The following is an 8,762-nucleotide window of genomic DNA, read 5'->3' as shown; positions in this document are numbered from 1 at the left end:
AAAGACGGTGACAGAAATTCGAAGTTTCTTAGGGTTGGCCGGATATTATAGAAAGTTTGTTCAAAATTTCTCTAAGATAGTGGGACCGTTAACGAATCTTACAAGAAAGGAAGTTAAGTTTGTTTGGTCGGAAGAATGTGAGCAAAGTTTTGATGAATTAAAGAAAAGACTAACGTCTACCCCGGTACTTGGATTACCAGATGGAACTGAAGACTTTGTGATTTATAGTGATGCATCAAGAAAAGGTTTGGGGTGTATGCTAATGCAATACGGTAAGGTAATTGCTTATGCATCTCGACAATTAAGAAACCATGAGAAGAACTACCCCACCCACGACCTGGAATTGGCTGCAGTAGTTTTCGCTCTTAAGATTTGGAGACATTACTTGTATGGGGAAACGTGCAAAATTTATACTGACCATCAGATCATAAAGTATATTTTCTCACAGAAGGATTTAAATATGAGACAGAGAAGATGGTTGGAGTTGTTGAAAGATTATGATTGTGAAATTTTATATCACCCCGGTAAGGCAAATATTGTGGCTGATGCATTAAGTAGGAAACAAGTAGGGAATTGTTCGAGCATTGAAGTGGAATCCATAAATCATAAGGAATTGGAAACATTTAGGATTGAATTTGTTAAGAAAGGAGAGGAAGAGAGTTTAGTGTATCAAATCGAGGTTAGACCCATCTTGTTAGAAAAGATAAAGGAAAGTCAGAGACAAGATGAATGCTTAAAGGAGATTTGGAATAATTCAAATTCAGAATTAGGTAAAAAGGATTTTAGGAAAGGTAATGATGAAATTGTTAGATTTCGGGATCGAATCTGTGTGCCGTCTGATGTAGAAATTAAGAAAGAAATTTTGTCTAACGCTCATTCATCACCTTTTTCGGTACATCCTGGATCTACGAAGATGTATAAGGACTTGAAAGAACATTTTTGGTGGCCTAAGATGAAGAGAGAAATTGCGGAGTATGTAGAAAGGTGTTTAATTTGTCAACAAGTAAAAGCAGAACATCAAAGGCCTGGGAGATTATTACAGTCTTTACCTGTCCCTAAGTGGAAATGGGAGCACATAACGATGGATTTTGTACTTGGTTTGCCAAAGTCATAAAAAGGAAATGATGTCATCTGGGTTATTGTGGATAGACTGACGAAGAGTGCACATTTTCTGGCAATTTCAGAATCATCACCATTAGAGAAATTAGCAAAATTGTATATGCGGGAAATAGTGAGATTGCATGGAGTACCTGTTTCAATTGTATCTGACAGAGATCCTAGATTTACGTCTAGGTTTTGGAATAGTTTTCAAGAAGAGATGGGTACTAAGTTAAGTATGAGCACGACGTTTCATCCTCAGACTGATGGACAATCAGAACGCACAATTCAAGTTTTGGAAGACATGTTAAGAGCTTGTGTATTGGATTTTAAAGGAAGTTGGGAAGAACATTTACCTTTAGTAGAATTTGCGTACAACAACAGTTTTCAAACAATAATTGGAATGGCTCCATACGAGGCTCTTTATGGACGTCGATGTAGAACGCCGTTATGTTGGGATGAAGTTGGAAAAAGAAAATTTTTAGGGCCTGAGTTAATTCGTGTAACTACCGAGAAAGTCAAGTTGATTCAACAGAGAATTTTGACGGCTCAAAGCAGACAAAAGAGTTATGCAGACAAGGATCGTCGAGAGGTGATGTTTAAGGAAGGAGACTTTGTATTTCTTAAGATTTCTCTTTGGAAGGGCATTATGAGATTGGGGAAGAAAGGAAAGTTAAGTCCACGTTATATTGGACCATTTGAGATTCTTAGACGGATTGGAGAAGTAGCATACGAATTAGCATTACCATCGAGTTTAGGGCATATTCATAACATTTTTCATGTATCATATCTGAGGAAGTATATTCCGGATCCATCGCATATTATAGATTATGAACCAATAGAGATTCAGGAAAATATGAAGTATGAAGAACTACCAGTTAAAATAGTCGATCATCGTGAGCAAAAATTGAGAAACAAGGTTATATCTCTCGTGAAGGTGATTTGGCGAAATCATGAGATAGAGGAAGCAACTTGGGAACCCGAAGAGATGATGAGAGCAAAGTATCCCCACTTATTTCTTAAGTCAAGTACGAATTAACTTTTGAATTTCGAGGGCGAAATTCTATTAAGGGGGAAAGAATGTAATATCCTAAGTCATTTGATTGAATAATATAATAAAGTACTCTTATTATATTATTTAAGTTGTTTAAATAATAATAATACTTAGTATAAAATTTTATTTTAATCTTGAGTGTTGGTTTGCTTCTTTGATCGAAGCTCCCATAAAATTTAACTATAAGTCAAGCCCGAAATTAATCAAGAGCCAAAGAAAAGGAATGAAAGGGAGAGAAACGCGAAAAGATTGAGAGGAATGAGAATTGAGGGTTTGGCGCCCAAGGAAGAAAAGATGAAAATTTTGAACTAATTCAAAGAGCCAACATGTGTTAGCCCCGAGCTTAGCATATTATGCAGAGCTAATGTGTTATGCTAAGCTAATGTGTGCATATATAGAGAAGTAAGGGAACCTTCACTTTAATCCCCTCGATGTGGGACAAGTGAACTTAGTTCAATGAAATAACAAGTGTTCCAAGTGCACAAAATATGATTCTAAAAATTTCTTGCACCTACTTATATAGAGAATGTTAGATGCCTAGTTTCACCCCATTTCGATGTGGGACTAAATAACATCATGTTTTAAACATCCAAACACATTTTAGTGCCTTGTATTTTTCTTGCATTTTAAAATTTTGAACTAATTTTCCTTGCATTAATAATGCTCCAAATATTTTATATTTTTCGGCTATAAAGAGCCCCAAATATATAAGTTGATATGATTTCAATACTTTGAACCCCATAATCTTAAATAGAATTGAGAGGTGGTTCATTTCAAAACTCTCTCGATGTGGGATAAATTTGAACTTGTCTCTAAACTATAACTCAAAACGACACTATTGTGTGAGTTATATAGAGTTATAGTAAGTCTTATAAGCATAATCTAGTCAATGTGGGACTAAATTGGACTAGATCAGATCAAACTCAAAATCTAGTAATCTTGATAAAAAGAATTTTTAGCTTATTTAAGGATTTCGACTTATAGAAGCCAAGTAAAATCCTTTTAACACTTGTTAAAAATAAATAATTTGCTACCCCATCCTTTATATAGGAGAAGAGTGTAGCCTTGTGTCTATTCATTCTCAATGTGGGAACCAAGAATGTTAAGACTTAACTAAGGCTTGTGTTGCCCAAGCCTTGTTTTTATAGATGAGGGAAGTGAGTCTCTTCAAAACATAGGCAATGTGGGACTTGGGATGTAAGAGCATATGAGAGTGTCATAGTCCCACATTAGAAAGAAAATAGAAGATAAACTAGAATAAATTGGGAAGTCTTTAGCATATTTGTTGCCAAGGTGCAAGTGCACTTGTGTGCACCTTGCCTTGAGCAAGATTCAAGTTTGATGTGTGCATGGGGGTTGCCTTGGGAGTTACTTGTCCGTTTTTGCGACTTGTTTTGGAAAATGGAAAATTTATTTTTAAACTTGTCAAATTGAGTACCACATCGAAAAAGAAAAGAAGTAGTAAAGTTTCACTACCTATAAGATAATGAAGTGAGTTATTTATAAAGAGGGAGGAAGAAGCTAAAAGAAAGCTCCTTAGTTGGTAAGTCTTCCTACGCCCTCATCCATTATCATTTTTATTTAAATTAAGTAAATATTAGAATTTACTTGGTAAGATTTAGATTTTAATTTATTAATAAAATCATGTTACTGAGAATTGTGAATGACGTTGTTAGGGTACTAAGTCAAGAATAAAGGGACTTGAGACTCGAGAAAGAAATTGTTTTAGAAGTTGTATTAAAAGCGATTTAAGGTAAGTATATACTGTACTATTTCACTGTATTTCACTGTTGATGTTTTGATTCTTATATGATGATTGATTTGATCGGACTGATAACTCACTGATGGAAAATGAGTATTCTTGCACTGATACTTGATGAACTGATGATGATACTTCCTTTTTTGGAAGTAAGCTAAACCAATTGTTTAGCTGGCTGGGATCCCAACTTGATGAATTGATGAACCTGTCGTGCTTGAATACTCAGTTTTAATCTTGTGAGAACTATATGATGAATTTTTGTTGATTGTAGTAACTTTCATGTCTCTTTATTCGAATATTTGTTTGATGAACTTTGATTTCTTGGATAAACCTCAGTTGAATTCTACTATATATGCTTACTGAGCTTTCTAAGCTCACTCGTTTATGTCACTAACTTCCACAGGAAAGAACTTTGGAGAAGGATGTTCGGGAAAGGATAAGTATGTGATGAACTAAGGCTTAGTAGATGATGAACGCGTATAGTATCTTAATGAATAATGCTTGTGTAATAGACTTTTGGTTGTATCGTGAACTTTGGTTGTAATACTTGGAATACTGTAAGAATTATATATTATTATTTAAGTTTAAGGTTGTGTAAGCAAATATTGAGTGAATTGGTTTGGTTTGGTTTGGCGTTCCCGGGTTCGGGTTTCTGAGGTCATCCCGGGGTCCGGGGCGTCACAGGTGGCATCAGAGCTAAGGTTTAGAAATAGGATGAATATAGGATTTCGAATCGCGGGTAGTCCAATTGTAGGCCTAACGTATGTGTAGAAAATGCGTAGTCGTAATTCTTGAACATGGTCAATATAAGGTGTATGACGTGAGTATGACGTGTTTAGTACTCGATCGATCGTTATTATGACGTACATCATGATGTGTGCGGCATATATTCCGAATGAAGTAGGATTAATATTATATGTTGAATTGTAGGAGAAGATGGCTGATGGAAATTCTGATGGGACTGGATCCAGTGTACAAATTAGCCCTGAGATGTTGTTGATTTTTGGAGAAATGAAGAATATGTTTAAGAGCCTAATGGAGGGGCGAACAACTGCGGATACTCCTGAAATAAATGGGGAACGTGTTGAAAATATGGAAAAAGAAGGCGATAATAAGCGAAGGTGTACATACAAGGCTTTTAAGGATGCAGATCCCCCAATTTTTAAAGGAGAATTGGATCCACATGTTGCGAATGTTTGGATTAAAGAAATGGAGAAAGTAATAGAGATATCGGAATGTTCAGAGGAGAAAAAGGTAAAATTTGCAACACACTCATTAAGGGGGAAGCTGTATTTTGGTGGGATACGGTTAAACAGACTGAGGATTGTTCTAAAATGGGTTGGATAAGGTTTAAGGAATTGTTCTTTGATAAAAATATTTTCCTACCTGTATGAAGAATGAGATGGAGATGAAGTTTCTAGGACTAAAGCAAGAAGGAATGTCTGTGTCGGAGTATCTTTCAAGATTCTTGGAACTTTCCAGGTTTGCTCCTCATCAGGTTTTATCAATTGTTCCTCTCTTAAATCCACTTTCCAAAAGAAATTGAGCTAAAGTCTCATACCATGCTCTTGGAGCTTGCTTAAGGCCATAAAGTGCTTTATCAAGTTTATAGACATGATTAGGTAATTTTTAATCTACAAATCCTAGAGGTTGTTCAACATACACCTCTTCTTCCAATTCTCCATTGAGAAAAGCACTTTTCACATCCATTTGAAAGACTTTGAACTTTTTGTGAGCAGCATAAGCCAAAAATATCCTTATGGCTTCCAATCTAGAAACTGGAGCAAATGTTTCATCATAGTCAATACCCTCCTGTTGAGAGTACCCTTTAGCAACCAGCCTTACTTTGTTCCTTGTAATTATGTCATCACTGTCAGTTTTTTTTCTAAACACCCATTTTGTGACAACAATTGATCTATTCTTTGGTCTTGGCACTAGGGTCCAAACTTTATTTCTTTCAAATTCATTTAACTGTTCCTGCATTGCTTGCACCCAATCAGCATCTTGAAGAGCTTCATCCACTTTATTTGGTTCAGTCTGAGATAGAAAGGAATGATAGAGATATTCATTTGATGTTGCTGTTCTAGTTTTGACACGTGCTTCAAGATGCGTGATTTAGTCCACTTCCTTGCAGATGGAAGTTGATCTCTAGAACTGGATCCTCCCCCATGATCTATGTTGTCTCCATCAGCATTTTCTGATGCTCTCCCTGAAGTTATGCTCTCTGAAATTTCAGAATTTGAGTTGGATTCTTCAGGAATTGAAGAATCAGAGTTTCCAGAATTATCAGAGTTTGGCTCATCAGAACTTGATGAATCAGAACTTGAAGAACCATTGACAGGTTCTGATGCTTCTTGAGAGTCTTGAAATGTGGTAGGATCATTAGCTTGCTCCCCTTGAACAAGTGCATTTTCCCTTGGAGTAGTTACCACAGTTTCAATGACATCAGAATTTAACCCGTCAGAACTTATAGGATCAGGATTTAGGTAATCAAAATTTGCAGAATCAAAATTTAAATCTTCATTTTCAAATCTCAGCTGATCATGATCATTGAAATATTCAAGTCTAGTAATCTTTTTATCATCAAAAAATACATTGATAGATTCCATGACAACCCTTGTTCTTAAATTATAGACTCTGAAAGCTTTTGTGGAAAGTGGATATCCAACAAAAATTCCTTCATCAGCTTTTAGATCAAATTTTGACAGTTGTTCAGGATGAGTCTTAAGAACAAAACACTTGCATCCAAATACATGAAAGTATTTCAGATTTGGCTTCTTTTTCTTCACCATCTCATATGGTGTTTTTCCATGCTTGTTTATGAGTGTAACATTCTGTGTAAAATAAGCAGTCTGCACAGCTTTAGCCCAAAAGTAGGTTGGTAGTTTTGCTTCATCAAGCATAGTTCGTGCAGCTTCAATGAGAGTCTTGTTCTTTCTTTCTACAACTCCATTTTGCTGTGGAGTTCCAGGTGCAAAAAATTCGTGCTTTATTCCATGCTCTTTGCAGAACTCTTCCATGATTGAATTCTTGAACTCAATACCATTATCACTTCTTATTATTTTAATAGAATCTTTGACCAACTTATCCAGCTGTCTGACATGATCAGTTAGAGTAGATGTAGTTTCATTCTTCTTGTGCAAGAAATACACCCAAGTGTATCTTGTGAACTCATCCACTATAACCATAACATATTTCTTCTTTGCAATTGACATGACATTGACTGGACCAAATAGATAAACATACAGTAAGTGATACGGCTCACGAATTGAGGATTCAGTTTTGCTCTGGAATGAAGATTTTCTTTATTTTTCCTTTTGACATGAATCACAAAGGCCATCAGGAGCAAATACTGATTTTGGCAGTCCTCTCACAAGATCTTTCTTTACTAGCTCATTTATGTTGTTGAAATTTAAATGAGAGAGTCTCTTGTGCCAATTCCAGCTTTCTTCAATTGATGCTCTACTTAACAGACAGATTGTAAAACCATCGAAGTTTGTTGAAAGTCTGGCTTCATATATGTTACCATGTCTGTAACCTTTCAGAACCACTTTGCCTGTAGAATTACTTACAACTTCACAGTGTTCTTCAAAGAAATCCACATGATAACCTCTGTCACAGATTTGACTCACACTTAGCAGATTGTGTTTAAGTCCTGAGACAAGAGCTACTGATATAATGATGACATTCCCAAGATTGATATTGCCATATCTCAGAGTCTTTCCCATGTTTCCATCTCCATAGGAAACTCTTGGGCCAGCTTTCTCCACAAAGTCTGATAGCAGGGCTTTATTTCCAGTCATATGTCCTGAACATCCACTGTCCAGAACTAGGATGTTTTTCATGTTGCCCTACAATCGCAAAGACCACTATTGGTTAGTTTTAAGGACCCAGACTTGCTTGGATCCTTTGGCCTTTTTAAGTTTATTAGCATTTGCAGCGGATTTAATTTCGGAGTTTATGCTAACTTGTTTCTTATCAGACTTTATATCAGACTTTGCATCAGAATTTACACTAGAAGGAATTACACTAACTTTCTTCAAAGAAGGTTTTATTTGATAATAATCATAGTATAAACTATGATATTCCTTACAAGTATAAATAGAATGCCATAAACTACTACAATGAAAACAAGGATTTTGCAGTTTAAACATAACAGACTGACTCTTAACTCCTGATCTAGGAGGTAAAGAGTTTATATCTTTATTTTTCCTGCAAAAAAAAGCAAGATGGTTAGAGTTTCCACAGTTATAGCATTTCTTTCTAGGAGCATTAGGAACAGGCATATAATTATTGCTTTTATTCACACCTTCCTTGCCATTCCTATTTTTCCTAGCTTCCTTTACCTTGTTCACATTTCTTATCTCTTTCAACTTATGCTTAAGGTGCTTCTTTGTCATTAAACCTATGTTTACTGAAGCTGGTTTATCCTGTTTTAATTTTCAGAAGTTGACTTTTCTTTGACTTCTGTTTTAGAATCAGACTTTGACACATCAGTTTTTGCTACAAATTTAACAAGATTAACTTTAGGCTTTTCAGCTTTCTTGGTAAAATTTGGTTTAGATAACTCAGTTTCCTTTTCTTCTCTATCATCTAGGTAACCTAGACCTTCTTTTTAATTTCCATTTTCTAAGATTTTCTGAGTTGTTCTTCAAGAGTTAGTCCAAGTTTTGATTATCTCCTTTTCCTTTTCAAGTTCAGATTTAAGAGATTTATTCAATTTTAGCACTTCATCTCTAACATAAAAAGCATCATCTCTTTCTTTCTGAGTTTGATGGAATATAACTAACTCTTTTTTTTATATAGTCATTTCTGTTTCTAAGAGCAAGACTTTCAGATGTTAATCTTTCA

At 35.3% G+C, this 8,762-nt stretch overlaps 1 long non-coding RNA gene across 1 annotated transcript; it reads left to right on the top strand.

Annotated features, from left to right (window-relative positions):
• The first annotated feature begins 3,680 nt into the window (after positions 1–3,680).
• On the top strand, positions 3,681–4,665 carry LOC141716951 (uncharacterized). Its single transcript, XR_012573457.1, has 3 exons — positions 3,681–3,695; positions 3,829–3,905; positions 4,315–4,665. It is a non-coding gene; the product is annotated as an uncharacterized LOC141716951 (long non-coding RNA).
• The last annotated feature ends 4,097 nt before the right edge of the window (positions 4,666–8,762 follow it).

The sequence above is a fragment of the Apium graveolens genome, chromosome 4, assembly GCF_009905375.1.
Source record: "Apium graveolens cultivar Ventura chromosome 4, ASM990537v1, whole genome shotgun sequence".
NCBI lineage: Eukaryota > Viridiplantae > Streptophyta > Magnoliopsida > Apiales > Apiaceae > Apium > Apium graveolens.
This window is presented reverse-complemented; position numbering and strand designations above follow the sequence as displayed.